Genomic DNA, 14,704 nt, shown 5'->3' on the forward strand with positions numbered 1-14,704 from the left:
CTTATAATGCCAAGTATAATCCTATATAATAAAAGGCTAATATGCAAGTAGACCGAACAGCAGAACGACCAGTCCCTATGACATGCACTGACCACCAGGGGGCAGATGCTCAACGCAGGAGCGCTGCTCAGCCAGAAGCTGGACTCATGGCTGGCTAGTGCAGCAGCGGTGGGGGGAGCCTAAGGCATCAGTCGGACATCCCCTGAGAGCTCCCAGACTGCGAGAGGGTGCAGTCCGGGCTGAGGGACCCCCCCCCCCCCAGTGCACAAATTTTGTGCACCGGGCCTCTAGTGATTATTATAAAGTTACAATAATTAAAAAGACAGTGTGGTACATCACAAGGATGAACACAAAGACCAATGAAAATAATAGTTACAATACAGAAAATCCAACATGTATATCCCACTTGATTTATGTCAAAGATGACAATGCTAAGCACTAAGAATAGCTTTTTCAAAAACAAAACAAAACAACATAGTACTGTTTTACTGTTTGCCATCTGAGAAGAGAAAAGAAACTTGACCTACAGCTCACCCATACATAAAATTCAATTCCAGATAGTTCATAATTCTAAATGGGATCAGTAAAACCGTAAAGCTCCTAGGAGTCCATAGAAGAGACTATTACAATATAAAGATTTATTGAATAGAACATATGAAAGTGCTTACCATTAAAAAAAGGACCACTAAATTTGATACAATAAAATCAAGAAACAGTTTTAAGTGAGTGAGAGAAGTCATCTGCCACATATTACTAACAAGGACTAGTTTCCAGAACATGGAAAGAACATTTACAAATCAGTAAGACAAAGCAGACAATCCAATAGAAAAACGGGCAAGGGACTGCACAGACGCTTCACAAAAGAATAGGGAAAAGTGCTCAACATCATTTGTCATTAGGGAAATACACATTAAAGCCATATTGAGAGACCACTATACCCAGTAGGATGGCTAAAATTCAGACTGACATTTCCAATTATTAGTAGAAATGTGGAGTGCTAGTGGGAGTAAAAAATGGAACAAGTACTTTGGAAAACTGTTTAACAGTATCTACCAAATTTAAACATATATATATATACTTTATTGTCCTTTTCTACTTCTAGAAATGAGAGCACAAGAGAAATAAATGCATACATGCATCCAAGATATGCATAACAATATTCATAGCGGCATTAGTTATTATAAGCAAAAGTGTTGAACACAACCCACATTTCCATCAATAAAATATATTCACACTCCAGTATACCAGAAGCAATGAAAATGAACAAAATACTCCTATACATAAAACAAGAAGGAATCTCACACACACACAAAAATGTTATATAATTCCATTTATATAAAGTTCAAAACAAGCAGAACTAATCTATGATGCCAGAAGTCAGATTGTAGTTACCTTTTGCAGGAAGGCAAAAAGGGAACTTTTACATGTGTAGTGGTTACCAAGGTATGTTCAGTTTGTGATAAAACCTGACCTACAAACATGATTAATGCACTTTTCTGGATGATCATTATACCACAGTTAAAGGTAAAAAAAAAAAGCAACTTCTGATATCCACACATATTCTGGAGAAAGTCATATTGATTTCCCAACACAAAAATCTAGAAAAAAATTTACTCAGGAAAACTTTATTCATGTCCATCAGTTTATATTTTCCCATTATTTGCAGTATTCTCCATTAATTGTGAAGAAAATTCTGCCAAATTTTCTTCTTTATATGTCTTTTTATTTTCTTTTACATCTCAAAATGCTTTCTGTACTCCAGGGTTTTACCTATATCTATACCCATATCTATATCTATATTGGACAAGGTCCCCGGAATAGACTCCCCCTACAATTCTGTTCTATGATACACCCCCCCTACAATGATATAGAACAGAATTGTAGGGGGACTCTCTCGGGGACCTTGTCCTAAGAATTTATCACTGAAAATATAAAACTGGTGGCACTTAATCAGTATCACCTGAGGTATGTTTCTTTTTTTTCCCTGTCTTTTATTTATTTTTCTGTCACCATTTATCCCTCTGTACCCTTTTCCACCTCCACCCACCCCTCTCCCCACTGTAATCACCACACTGTGGTCCCTATCCATAAGTTCTTTCTCTTTTTTGCTCAATCCCTCCACCTTCCCCCAACATTCCCCAACACTTTTAGAAATGTGATAGCCATATAATTTATTATCCAAACGAGAACCTTATAAGAGTGAATGAAAGAGCTATTAAAATTTAAACTAGGATAACAGGAGCAAATTGAAGCATATGGCTATTCTACTTAGGAAGTCTTTTTAAAATGTACAAATATGCTTCAAAAGAAAACAAATTTGAATACTAAAATTTTAATATTTCTGTATGGTAGAAAATACTGTAAAGTAGAAATACACGATATACTAGGAAAATATGTATACCAACAAACAAATTTCCTCACTATGCAAATAGCTTTTACATATTAATAAGTAAAAGTCCAAACTAATAGCAAAATGAGCAAAGATTCAAAGAGGAAGTTTGGAGAAAAAGAATTACAAAAATTATGAAGGTAGGAAATAGTGTTCAACAACAATCACTACTAGAGAAATGAAAATCTAAACATTAGATACCATCTTTGCATTAATTAGATTGACAAAGACTGTAAAGATTGGTCAGTGTGTACTGAAAAAAGCATTTCATATACTCTTGGGAGTGGTGCAAATCAGCACAATTTAGGGGAACCAATTTGACAATATCTATTAAACTTCAAAATAGAAATATTCTTGACCAGCAATCCTACATGTAAAATTTATCCTTCAAAAAATATGACACAAGTGTTCCAAGACATATTGTGCAAAGAAATTCACTTTAGCCTTGTTGATAGAAGCAAACAAAACAAAAAGGAAAAAAGAAAAAAAAAGCCCTTACCTGGAAATAACTTGTATCCAATAGGGAACTGGTAAAAATAAATGAACCAATCATAATTTATCTGCAATGATATGGAAAGATTTCTCTATATAATGCTGAGTGAACAATAACAATTGCAAAATAGTATGAGCCATTTGTGGAAAAAACACCCACACACAGGCTTACATATGTACACAATTTCTGGAAAAAAATGTTACAAAACCATTAATAATGGTTGCCTTAGGAAGAACAATCTTTAGTATTCACTTTCTGCCATCAGAATAGTTTAAAATTCAATCATGAGCATCTATTACTTATAGTTCAAAAAAACCCTAGTTGAACCTCACAAGCAATAAAAATATTCTGCCCTAGAACCACCCAATCAAAGTGAAAATGGGGTCCAGAGCTTGTATGCTTTGAAAATTTTCTTCAGTAATTTAAGTGTATACTTTGGTTAAGAACCACTAATACTAAAGAAAGTTTGCATTCTCATTTAAAACAGAAATAAGCAGTAAAATACAAGTAGACACCAAATTATGTATGCCCCACCCCCCCGCGTGTTCTGTTTATAGGCTGCCACTGCCCAGGCACAGATGGACTCAGAGGACAGGGTCAGATAGGCAGAATTGGAGGATTTTGCCCTTCATAGCAGGATGCAGTCTTTTTGCAATGTGCCTGCCCGTGTGAAACCATCCTTGCAGCCTATGGGGTTTCCAGTCACTCATTTTCAGCCATATTGGAACCCATCTTAGTGATGCTAGGATGCAAGCAGCAATTATGAATGGAAGGTACATGAGAAGTAAGAATGGGCCCTAGGTAGGGAAAGATTCAAAATTCAAAAGTCTCATAACTGGAAGGAACTGTGCGGTACAGAAAAGTGGGAGACATTCTGTTCTTAGAGCACTGCATCGGGTCAAGGGTATATGTTACCGAGTCTCCCTTGGAAGTGGGGAGGAGCTGGTGGTGAGACACTGATTTCTCTTTGGGACCTGCTGCAGCCAGGCGGAGAGCTGCAGCAGCTGCCTTGGCTTGGAAAATAAACAGTGGGGGAAATCCTAAAACTTGACTTACTTTTTTGGTTCTGCTCTTAGTGTTAAGTTTCTGGGGCAGTGAGAAAAGAAAAGTATCTATCCAGCACCTCCTATACAGAGAGTTGCAAAGAACCACCTATCAAATTAAATTTGGTTACGTACAATTTAATTTTGCAGTTGACTACCAAAAAACAAAATTAATGGCCTTAAGCCATCCGTTGATCAGACCATAACTAGAAGTGATGTACTAGAAATGATGTATCGGCACACAAGCTAACTTTGGCACAAAGTAAATAGAGCTTTTGTAAATCTGAACCCGTCTCATTAAGAGAAGTTTGAGGCATTAAATTGTTTGGATTTCCATGTATGACTTTCTCTGAACAGTAGTAAATCACTAAGCTCATTATAATGAAGTTTGCTATTGCTCAAAAAAGGTTATTTAAATGTTTAAAATTATTTTAAGTAAGTATGTCATTCATCTTACCAACCGCAAATTTGGAAATGCCGTATTTTCCTCTAATAAATATAGTCCACAATATAGCCGCCATATTCAGTTATAGCAGCAATGCAGACCCTGGGCATAATTATTGCATTCCAAATAATATTAAGGAGATAGACTCTCTTATAAAACTGACTTACTAAACATCTCTCTTTACAGCCTGTTAAAGTAAAAATATAATAGGCACCTTAATAAATTTTTGGAGAAGGATAACAATACTTAAAATAACAGCTAATATATGGGTAAGCTTCAGAGAAATCCATGAAATCTCTAAACCTATAACTAAATTGTGAATATATATATACTCTAGGGATAGAATCAGTAGTTTTCAACAGATTTTCCAAGGAGTCTAAAGTATAACAAAAGGGTAACTGCTACTGCTGAGATATTAGATTTTAATTTGCTAGTAAAAGTTAACATCAGTTTCTGTAAATCTTTTCTGCTCTCACTAATTTACCTTCATACAATATTCATATCTGTACCAATTATTAGCTCAGTTAGAACATACTTCTATTATATTAAGATTTGAAGTTGCAACTCTTTCCAGAGATTTAAGTTATTGGGAAAGTTAAAAAACAACTTTCATTTGGAAACAAATGTCTCAGATCCATAATGCAAGAATAAACATGAAGTTGCAGATGGCCTAGAGCCGCGGTCGGCAAACTGCGGCTCGTGAGCCACATGCGGCTCTTTGGCCCCTTGAGTGTGGCTCTTCCTAAGCCTTAGGAGTACCCTAATTAAGTTAATAACAATGTACCTACCTATATAGTTTAAGTTTAAAAAATTTGGCTCTCAAAAGAAGTTTCAATTGTTGTACTGTTGATATTTGGCTCTGTTGACTAATGAGTTTGCCGACCACTGGCCTAGAGTAATGCATCACATGTTATATTAAATAAAGCAAAATCATACAAAAAGGTGAATATTGTATTCTCAAAGGACAGTTGATTATAAACATGTACATAAAGATATTAGAGTGCTATATCATCTTCACTTAAAATGGCAATTATCACTGAAAACTGTTTTTAAGTTTTTCAATCTTCCTAATTCAATTATCTTTATTTAAAATATAATGACACAGCCCAGCCGGTGTGGCTCAATGGTTGAGCATCTACCTATGAACCAGGAGGTCAAGGTTTGATTCCCAGTCAGGGCACATGCCCAGGTTGCAGGCTTGATCCCAGGTAGGGGGCAGGCAGGAGGCAGCCAATCAATATTCTCTCTCATCATTGATATTTCTATCTCTCTCTCCTTCTCCTTTCCTCTCTGAAATCAATAAAAATATATTTAAAATATAATGACACAAAGAGGTAAAATAATTGATGCCCAATGAGACCCAACTATGGTGCTAAAAATCTAAATGTCTTTCAATTATTTGAATGTCTCATCAGAAACATGAGCATATTATATGCAGATGTAAGGAAATCTGGGTTCTATGGATTGCTACACCAAGTGGTTTTGTGGCTTTAGTTCAGTAACCACCTCTCTGTATCATCTGTAAAATAGAGAAAACACAATTGTGGCAGAGATGTTATACACCAGCCGTGGGCAAACTACGGCCCGCGGGCCGGATCCGGCCCGTTTGAAATGAATAAAACTAAAAAAAAAAAGACCGTACCCTTTTATGTAATGATGTTTACTTTGAATTTATATTAGTTCACACAAACACTCCATCCATGCTTTTGTTCCGGCCCTCCGGTCCAGTTTAAGAACCCATTGTGGCCCTCGAGTCAAAAAGTTTGCCCACCCCTGTTATACACTCACCTGTTTCATCTTCTTCCTGAGCATATAGAAGAACTAATTTCCATTCCACCTGCAGCTACATACAGCCATGTGCCCAGTCCTGGCCAATGCAATGTGAGTATACTAATGTATGGCCCTTCCAAAACTGGTCCCCAAATCATCCCTTTAAATATCCTTCAAGTTCTCTCTTCTCCCATTGGCTGGCTAAGTGTAGTAATTCTAGTGGTTAACCCTAAGCAGGCATTAGGGGACAGCTGAATCACAAGATAGAAAGAATCTGGACACCAGAGTCATCTACACAGTTCTTCGTGTAAGAAATAGACTTTAATTGTGTTCCACTATGAGATTTGGGGTTGTCTGTTTCTGACATAATTATCTTACCTACTTAGTAGGAGGAAATAATCTGAGGTAAAAATTTAGAGTAGCTTGGAGAGAAAAATGTTTTTAATACTATACAAATATGGGTAATGATAGCATATATTTTATTCAGAGAGTAAAGCATGGACTTTGGAATCACAATATTTGGGTTCAAGTTCAGTCTCTGACACTTATTAGTTAGCTGTGTGACACTGGGTTAAATTACTAAGACAGTTTCTTCAACTGTACACTAGAAATAATAATGTTTATAGTCTGTAGGATCATTAGGGTTAAATAAAATAACATATGTGAAGAATCCAGCATAAGGTATGGCATACATGTAACTAAAACATTTACTGGATAAAACTGTTGAAAGGATTACAGAAATAAAAAAAGAAAAAGTTGGCTCTGAAATGGCTTTTTTATGAAGAGCCAGCCACTTGGAAGTTTGGAATACATCATTATAGTACATGAATTTCTCTAAAGTAAATGTAACTAATGTTTTCAGCCTTATGCTTAGTAGCAACAAATCTACCTTGAGTGGTCTATTATTAAAAATGGGATAAATAACTTCAACCCAACTACGTATTAGTAGGGGAAGAGGGGCTGATTCAACAGCTTATTAGCATAGGCAAGTATCAGTTTCCAGCAAGTTTTTTGGAAAGTGAATGCTTACCAAGACTCAAATATACTGCCTTGAGCTCTATCCTAAAGATTGTATGATCTCCCACAAACAGAAACTAATAGTTCAGAATAAATAATTCCCACATGCTCCAAAGCCTCCCCAAAGAGATGGTTCTTAAAAAGCTTTACAAACACACACCTGCCACATTTACCTATTCTTGACTGGGAGGTAGAAAAAAATGGTACTTTGTGATTTTAATAATACTCATTACAAATAATACTCATTACTCAATCCATTACAAAAAAAAATAAGCTACTACAGAAAGAAAAACCATTATTCATTCAATTTTTGCAATGAAACAAAGATTTTGGCTAGTTCATTCCAAGCTTTCTTTGTTCAGCAGGGCAAACGATGCAACAATAAGGAAATACTAGAAAAAGCACAGGGCAAAATGTCGGGTATGATGACATGAGAAAGTTTTAGAATAGGCTAGTCTCTGACAGTTACAATGCAGGATATAAAACAGATGTAATCATAGACCTTTGGCTTAATAAAAACTTTTGAGTGTATATTAGTTTCCTGTGGCTGCTGTAACAAATTACCACAAAGTGTGTGGTTAAAGACAACAGAAATTTATTTCCTCATAGTCCTGGTTTGGGGCTGCAAGGGAGAATCTGTTTTTCGCCTCTCAGCTTCTGGTGACTATAAGCATTTCTTGGCTCATGCACAAATCATTCCAATCTCTGCTTCCACGGTCACATTGCCTCTTCCTCTTTTGTGTGTCTTCTCTTTTCTGTATATAATTTCCTTCTGCTCTTCCCTAATAAGGACAATTTATCTCTGGATTTTGGACCCACTCAGATAATCCAAGATGACCCTTTCATCTCAAATCCTTAATTACACCTGCAAAGACTATTTTTCCAAATAAGGTATCATTCACAGGGATTAAGTTGTGAACATATCTTTCTGAGGGCTACCATTCAACCTAAAACATGATTCCAGGTATATTTTTTAAAAATATGTTTTTATTGATTTTAGAGAGAAAGGAAGGGTGAGGGAGAGGGAGAGAGAGTGAAACATCAGCTGCCTCCTGCAAGTCCCCTACTGGGGACTGAACCTACAACCTGGCATGTGCCCTGACTGGGAATCAAATCAGTGACCTTGTGCATGGGGCGGTGCTAAACCAACTGAACCACACAGGCCAGGGCCTGATTCCAGATAATTTTTCTAAGGACATCATCAGAATATATTTTATTTATACAAAAAAAAACCTAAAGGATGTTCATCCATAATAAAAAAGGGTATGACTATACCCTTTAATTTAAAGGGTATGACTATAAAGAGCTATCCATCTGATTTGACTATGTGTACGATTTGGCTACATACGGCTGCTTACTGAGCAAACCTTGGTTTGGACAGAATTAGTCATTGTGCTATACATATACATCACATATCCTGTGATGATAGGCTTTTCTAAAGGATCGTTTTACTTTGCTCACTAATATACACTTATCAGTCCCCACACCCTCTTTCCAAAGAACTTTATTTCATTATTTTTAATTTAAGGATGCCTATAAAAGAAGTGGCAGATATTCATACAAACAAAACCTGAAGGACAGATTAGCTTGGGCAATATTGAAATAGGTTAGAAATTTAAAATCAGAAGATCAGAAGAAATTACAATACAAGATGCTTGAACAGCCTAGTTACCTCTCCTGATTCTATATGTTTCAAGAGCATCGTGTATTGATCATACATTGTAACTGATTCCAATGTGAGTGGTAACAGGATCCCATATGTGGTAATCTCATGGGGAGTTTATTCCTTTTGTTTTTATTCTGAGACTCCTTATGACAAGTTACTAATAATGAAGAAAAAACCTCCTTGTAATAATTAGTAGTTGAGTGTTTCAAAGATATAATTTATACTAACCCAGTGAAATAGATGATATAGATGATAGCACATTCTCCCTCATTTTATATTCAGAGAAAGAGAGTGAGGCATAGTCATTTTGGGGAAGTTGTAAAACTGAGAGAAGTCAGGTATCCTGACAGTCAATTCAACTAAGTAATTCCAGCTAAATGACATATGTGCTTCTGTATTTTGTCTCAAAAGACATGTCAATCAGAAAAAGAGTATCAAAAAACAAAGAAAAAGCTTTCTGTAGAAAGGAAAAACATTTCACACAAAATGCCCCTAGAGCTATGCTGCCCAGTGTACACACATACTGATTGAAGACTTAGTATGAATAAAAGAACATTGCCCTGGCAGGTGTGACTCGGTTGGTTGGAGCATTGTCTGGTACAAAAGGTGGCGGGTTCAGTTCCCAGTCAGGGCACACACTCAGGTTGTGGGTACATGCGGAAGGCAGCCAACCCATGTTTCTGTCTCACATTGATGGTTTTGTTTCTCTCTCTCTCTCAAACCAATTTTAAAAAAAGAGAGACTGTAAAGTCATTCATTAATACACCTTGATATAATCGTTTGAATATGCTGGGTTAAATATGTTATGAAAATTAATTTCATCTATTTCTTTTTATTTTTAATGTGAGGTAGAAAACCTTAGATTACATTTATGACTCACACTAGAGGCCCAATGCACAAAATTTGTGCCTGGGGGGAGGGGGAGTGTCCCTCAGCCCAGGCTGTGCCCTCTCACAGTCCAGGACCCCTTGCTCCTTACCACCCGCCTGCTTGCTGCTCCTCAGCTTCTGGCTTAGTGGTGCCGCTGAGGCGGGAGAGGCTACCACCTCCGCTGCTGCGCTCACCAACTTTGAGCCCAGCTTCTGGCTGAGTGGCGCTCCCCCTGTGGGAGCGCACTGACCACCAGGGGGCAGCTCCTGCATTGAGTGTCTGCCCCCTGGTGGTCAATGCATGTCATAGCGACTGGTCATTCCCCCGTTTGGCTGATTTGCATGTTAGGGTTTTATTATATAGGATATACATAACATAGAGCAAGTTATGAAATAGATACATTATATAGACTTTACTCAGTTAGCAAATACTTATCAAACACCTATTATTGTCAGGCTTTATGCTAAGACCTTAAGAGTGAACAAAGAGAATGGTCCCTGCCATTATAGTTTATAGTATTACCTACACTTCTATGGCACATTTCACATACGTTATCTCATTGTGATAATGCATAATTTAATTTAGGATATATTATGCTATATAATATTTATCTAGAAGCCTACCACTATCACATTCCCAATAGCTTCTCCTGGTTTCTTTTTTTTCTTTTTTAAACATATTTTTACTGATTTCAGATAAGAAGGGAGAGAGAAAAAGAGATAGAAACATCAATGATGAGAAAGAATCATTGATCAGCTGCCTTCTGCATGTCCCCCTAGGGATCGAGATCGAGCCTGAACCCAGGCATATGCCCTGACTGGGAATTGAACTGTGACCTCCTGGTTCATAGGTTGATGCTCAACCACTGTGCTACACCCCTTGGGCTTCTCCTGGTTTCTTGCTCCTTGCCTCTAACTAATTTGCTCCCTCTGATGGCTCACCTCTACCTGAGTGTCTGTCTCATCAACTGGCAACCTGCCTACTATTCACATTACAGCAGGGCTATTTATATTTTCAGGGGTCTCCAGAGAAGGGCAGAGATGGAAAATGTTAAGTGTACATAATTTTAAGGGGCTAATTCCAGTTTTTTTGGACCCAAGACTGAGTTTTGAGTTTCTTCTGGGCTTAAACAAACTATGGTGATTTTGAACGGGCTTTTGCTTCATAATTCAATGTACATATTTGAGAGCTAAAACAACTCATCTGTTTTGTCCTGCTGAGGCTTTCACATATGAAAACTCTCCCAAACAGGATTTCAAAAACGAATTTCTCAAAAGGTGCTAATTTTTCCTACTTTAATACAGAAAGTATTACTGACATATGATAGGTATTGAGAAACAAATTTAGTACCCAACTTATAAACACCCAAAATGATTTTATTGCCATTTTTGGTTGAAGTCTACCACCATCTGAAATACAGATGTGTTTAGCAAAAGACTATTAACCATCAATCTTTAGTTGTGCAGCTATAGTTACATAGATAGTTGTTTTAAGGTTATACATCTTCTGCCAGCTAACAAAGAACTGATATTTTATGACTTAAAAAAAAAAAAGCCAAAGAAAAATAGTATCTACTCCTGAGTGGAGAAACAAAATCACCTAAGGAAAATTTAACTGTTCTCTATAAGTAATCCTAAATAATAAAGAGCTAATATGCAAATGGTTATCACGCCCTCACAATCCATCACCAGGAGGCTTCGCGCGGGTGGGCAAGGCCATGTGGCTAGGCCTGAGGGTCCCGTGGATCCGTGTGGCGTGGAGGCGGGACCCCTGGCTCAGGCCTACCTCTTTGGGGCAATCCATCGAGGAGCCCCGGATGGCTGGTGGGGGCTACCTCTTGGGGTGATAGATCCTGGGGCTCCTGCACTGTGAGAGGGCACAGGCCAGGCTGGGGGACCCCCCCCCCCCCCAGTGCATGAATTTCGTGCACCGGGCCTCTAGTCCAGCCGTGGGCAAACTATGGCCCGCGGGCCGGATCCGGCCCGTTTGAAATGAATAAAACTAAAAAAAAAAAGACCATACCCTTTTATGTAATGATGTTTACTTTGAATTTATATTAGTTCACAAAACACTCCATCCATGCTTTTGTTCCGGCCCTCCGGTCCAGTTTAAGAACCCATTGTGGCCCTCGAGTCAAAAAGTTTGCCCACCCCTGCTCTAGTCAGATTAATAATGATGCAGTGCAGTTTGCTAAAAAGGAGAGTCAATCCAAAATCTTTAAGCTAAATTTATTTCATATTTGATCATGGGTCCTTTCAGACCAGCATTAAACCCTACTAGTGCTAGCTTGCCAAATACAATAGAATGTGCAAATATAAATTTAGAAATTCAACTTTTCTTAACCTTCAGCCCCAAATGGCCTAATTTTTATATGGGCCTCCAACAATCAAAGAGCATATAGCTTAGTCAGCATGAAATCGGCCAGTAACAATCAATTGTCACTTTTTAGTAACATCAGAAAACACACAAACAAAAAACATCCCACAATTCTCTAACATTTCCTTTATAACCTGACTGGAGAAGAAATATGAGGAGGGAATTCATGTGTATATGCCCTTGCTCTATGCCCTACACTTGATTAGGGACTTTTATATGTTCTCACAAATATTTATCTTCCCTCTCGCCCTTGGAAAACTCAGAAAACTACATTTTTCAATATTCCGTGCCCTCCAAATTAAAAGAAAAAGTGTGGGAGAGGGGTGTTATGATTAGAAACCAAAGAATTTCTGTGATAAATCTAAATACGTGTTTAAGTTAAAATAAGAGCCTGCTATAATATACAAAATTCTTTCAAATGTTAAAAAACTTTGCTTCAAATTACCTATACCTAATTCCATCTAACAACCCCATAAAAACAAATAGCATCTTTCAACCTGATCCCATTAAAGAGACGTGACCTCAGCCCTGGCCAGTGTGGCTTGGAGTGTCGTCCTATACACCAAAAGGTGGCAGGTTCAATTCCCCATCAGGGCACATCCCAAGTTTCAGATTCAATCCCCAGTTGGGGCATGTGCAGGAGGCAGTTGATTGATGTTTCTTTTTTTTCCCTCTCTCGCTCTAAAAAAATATATTTAAAAATACATTTAAAAATATATTTTTAAAAAAGAGAGGTGACCCCAAGTGCCTTACATTCACAACTGCAAAAATATTACTTTGTGACTCCCCTATTTCAAATTTGTAAAATGCATTTATTTTCTATTAAGCTACTGAGGTATCTTTAAAAGCATATACTAATATGGTTTCATTTAGTCAAGTAAAAAGGCACCCAAAATTCTACAAATCACACCAAAATAAAAGATTCCAACACTGGCTAGATGACAGCAAAATACACTCTTCTTTATACATATAAACTCTAACTCTCAATTGAGGCATCCATCAAATGAAGCAATAGTGCCTCAAGTAGCTACTGTTCAGAGACTAGGACTTGGGTTGTGTTTCAAATCCTAAAATAATGTTGCAGGTTGTTTGTTTTAATTTATATTTATTGTTGAAAGTATTACAGATGCTCCCTTTTTTTTCCCATCGACCCCCTCCATCTCATAACCTACCCCCTAGGCCTTCACCACACTATAGCAGTGTCCTTAGGCCATGCATGTATGCATATAAATTCCCCCATTAATCCCTGCCTTCCCTCTGAGATTCATCACTCTGCTGCATACTTCCATGTCTCTGGATCTATTTTGTACATCAGTTTATTTTGTTCATTAGATTCTAATATTGCAGTTTTAAAAGTTAATCATACAGGAATCCTCTGGGAAGTAAGAGATACTGAAAAAATACAATAACATTGGTTGCCAAATGTAATTTTTTTCTCAAAAGGACTCCTTGAGGTGACATTAAAATAGTTCCCTTAGCCCTAGCTGCTTTAGCTCAGTGGATACAGGGTCGGCCTGGGGACTGAAGGGTCCTGGATTTGATTCTGGTCAGGGGCACATGTCCAGGTTGCAGGCTTGATCCCCAGTAGGGGGCATGCAGGAGGCAGCCAATGATTCTCATCATTGATGTTTGTATCTCTCTCTCCCTCTCCCTCCCTCTCTGAAATCAATAAAAATATATTTAAAAAATATAGTTCCCAAAGACACATTAAATTTACATTTCAGTAATAAAAAGGAGACTATTAAACTAACAAATAAAAGTTTTTATTGTTGTTGCACTATATGGTTTATGTCCTAAGACTTAATTCTAAACCTTTAACCACGTAGCAAGGAAAGAACATTTGAAAATAAGAGTTAATAGATCAGCACCACTTTCTAAATAGAGAAATATTTACATCTTGATTCAGTTCGGACAGCTGGGTGTTAAGGAAGCATAAACAGACAAACATGGTAATAGCTTGAGTTATAAGCAGAAGTAGAAAGATTTGCATTAGGATGACAAAATTGAAAATGAAAGTTAGGAATACTGTCAGACTTCATATAATCAAAAGGGTCAAGAAATCAAGTTCAAATAATATAAATAAATAGACAGCCATGGTCTTAGCCGCAAAAAGTGAAATGGGAAGGAAAGATCACAAACATTTTAAGGCCATCAGTCACAGGAAAGGGTTGCTTTCTGCCTCCACTGTTTACTAAAACTATCATTTCAAACGATCATTTCCAGCCAACCTGGGTTTGAACATTGCAGCGGCACTTAAACGCTGTCCTTTCCAACGTCAACGGAACATGACGTTCTGCAATGTTTTGAATAATAAATGTCAACCAGAATAAGCATCGTTCGTATATTTCTACCTCCAAGGAACAATGGGGTAAAAAATAAGACTTTTCCTTACCAAAAAAAAATAAATATATTTTTGTAAAGAGAGGGGTAGGGAGAAAGAAACAGCGACGGCAGAGGGAGAGGGAGAGAAACATCGATCGGTTGCCTCCCATATGTTCCCCGATAGGGGATCGAAGCCCCGCAACCTGGGAGGTGCCCTAACGGGGAATCCGGACAACGTTCAACCAACTGAGCCACAGCGGCCAGGGCGAGACCTTCCTTTCCCCCATTTACAGCCTTAACCACTCTCTCCCCT

This window comes from Myotis brandtii, unplaced genomic scaffold, assembly GCF_000412655.1.
Source record: "Myotis brandtii unplaced genomic scaffold, ASM41265v1 scaffold59, whole genome shotgun sequence".
Classification (NCBI taxonomy): Eukaryota; Metazoa; Chordata; class Mammalia; order Chiroptera; family Vespertilionidae; genus Myotis; species Myotis brandtii.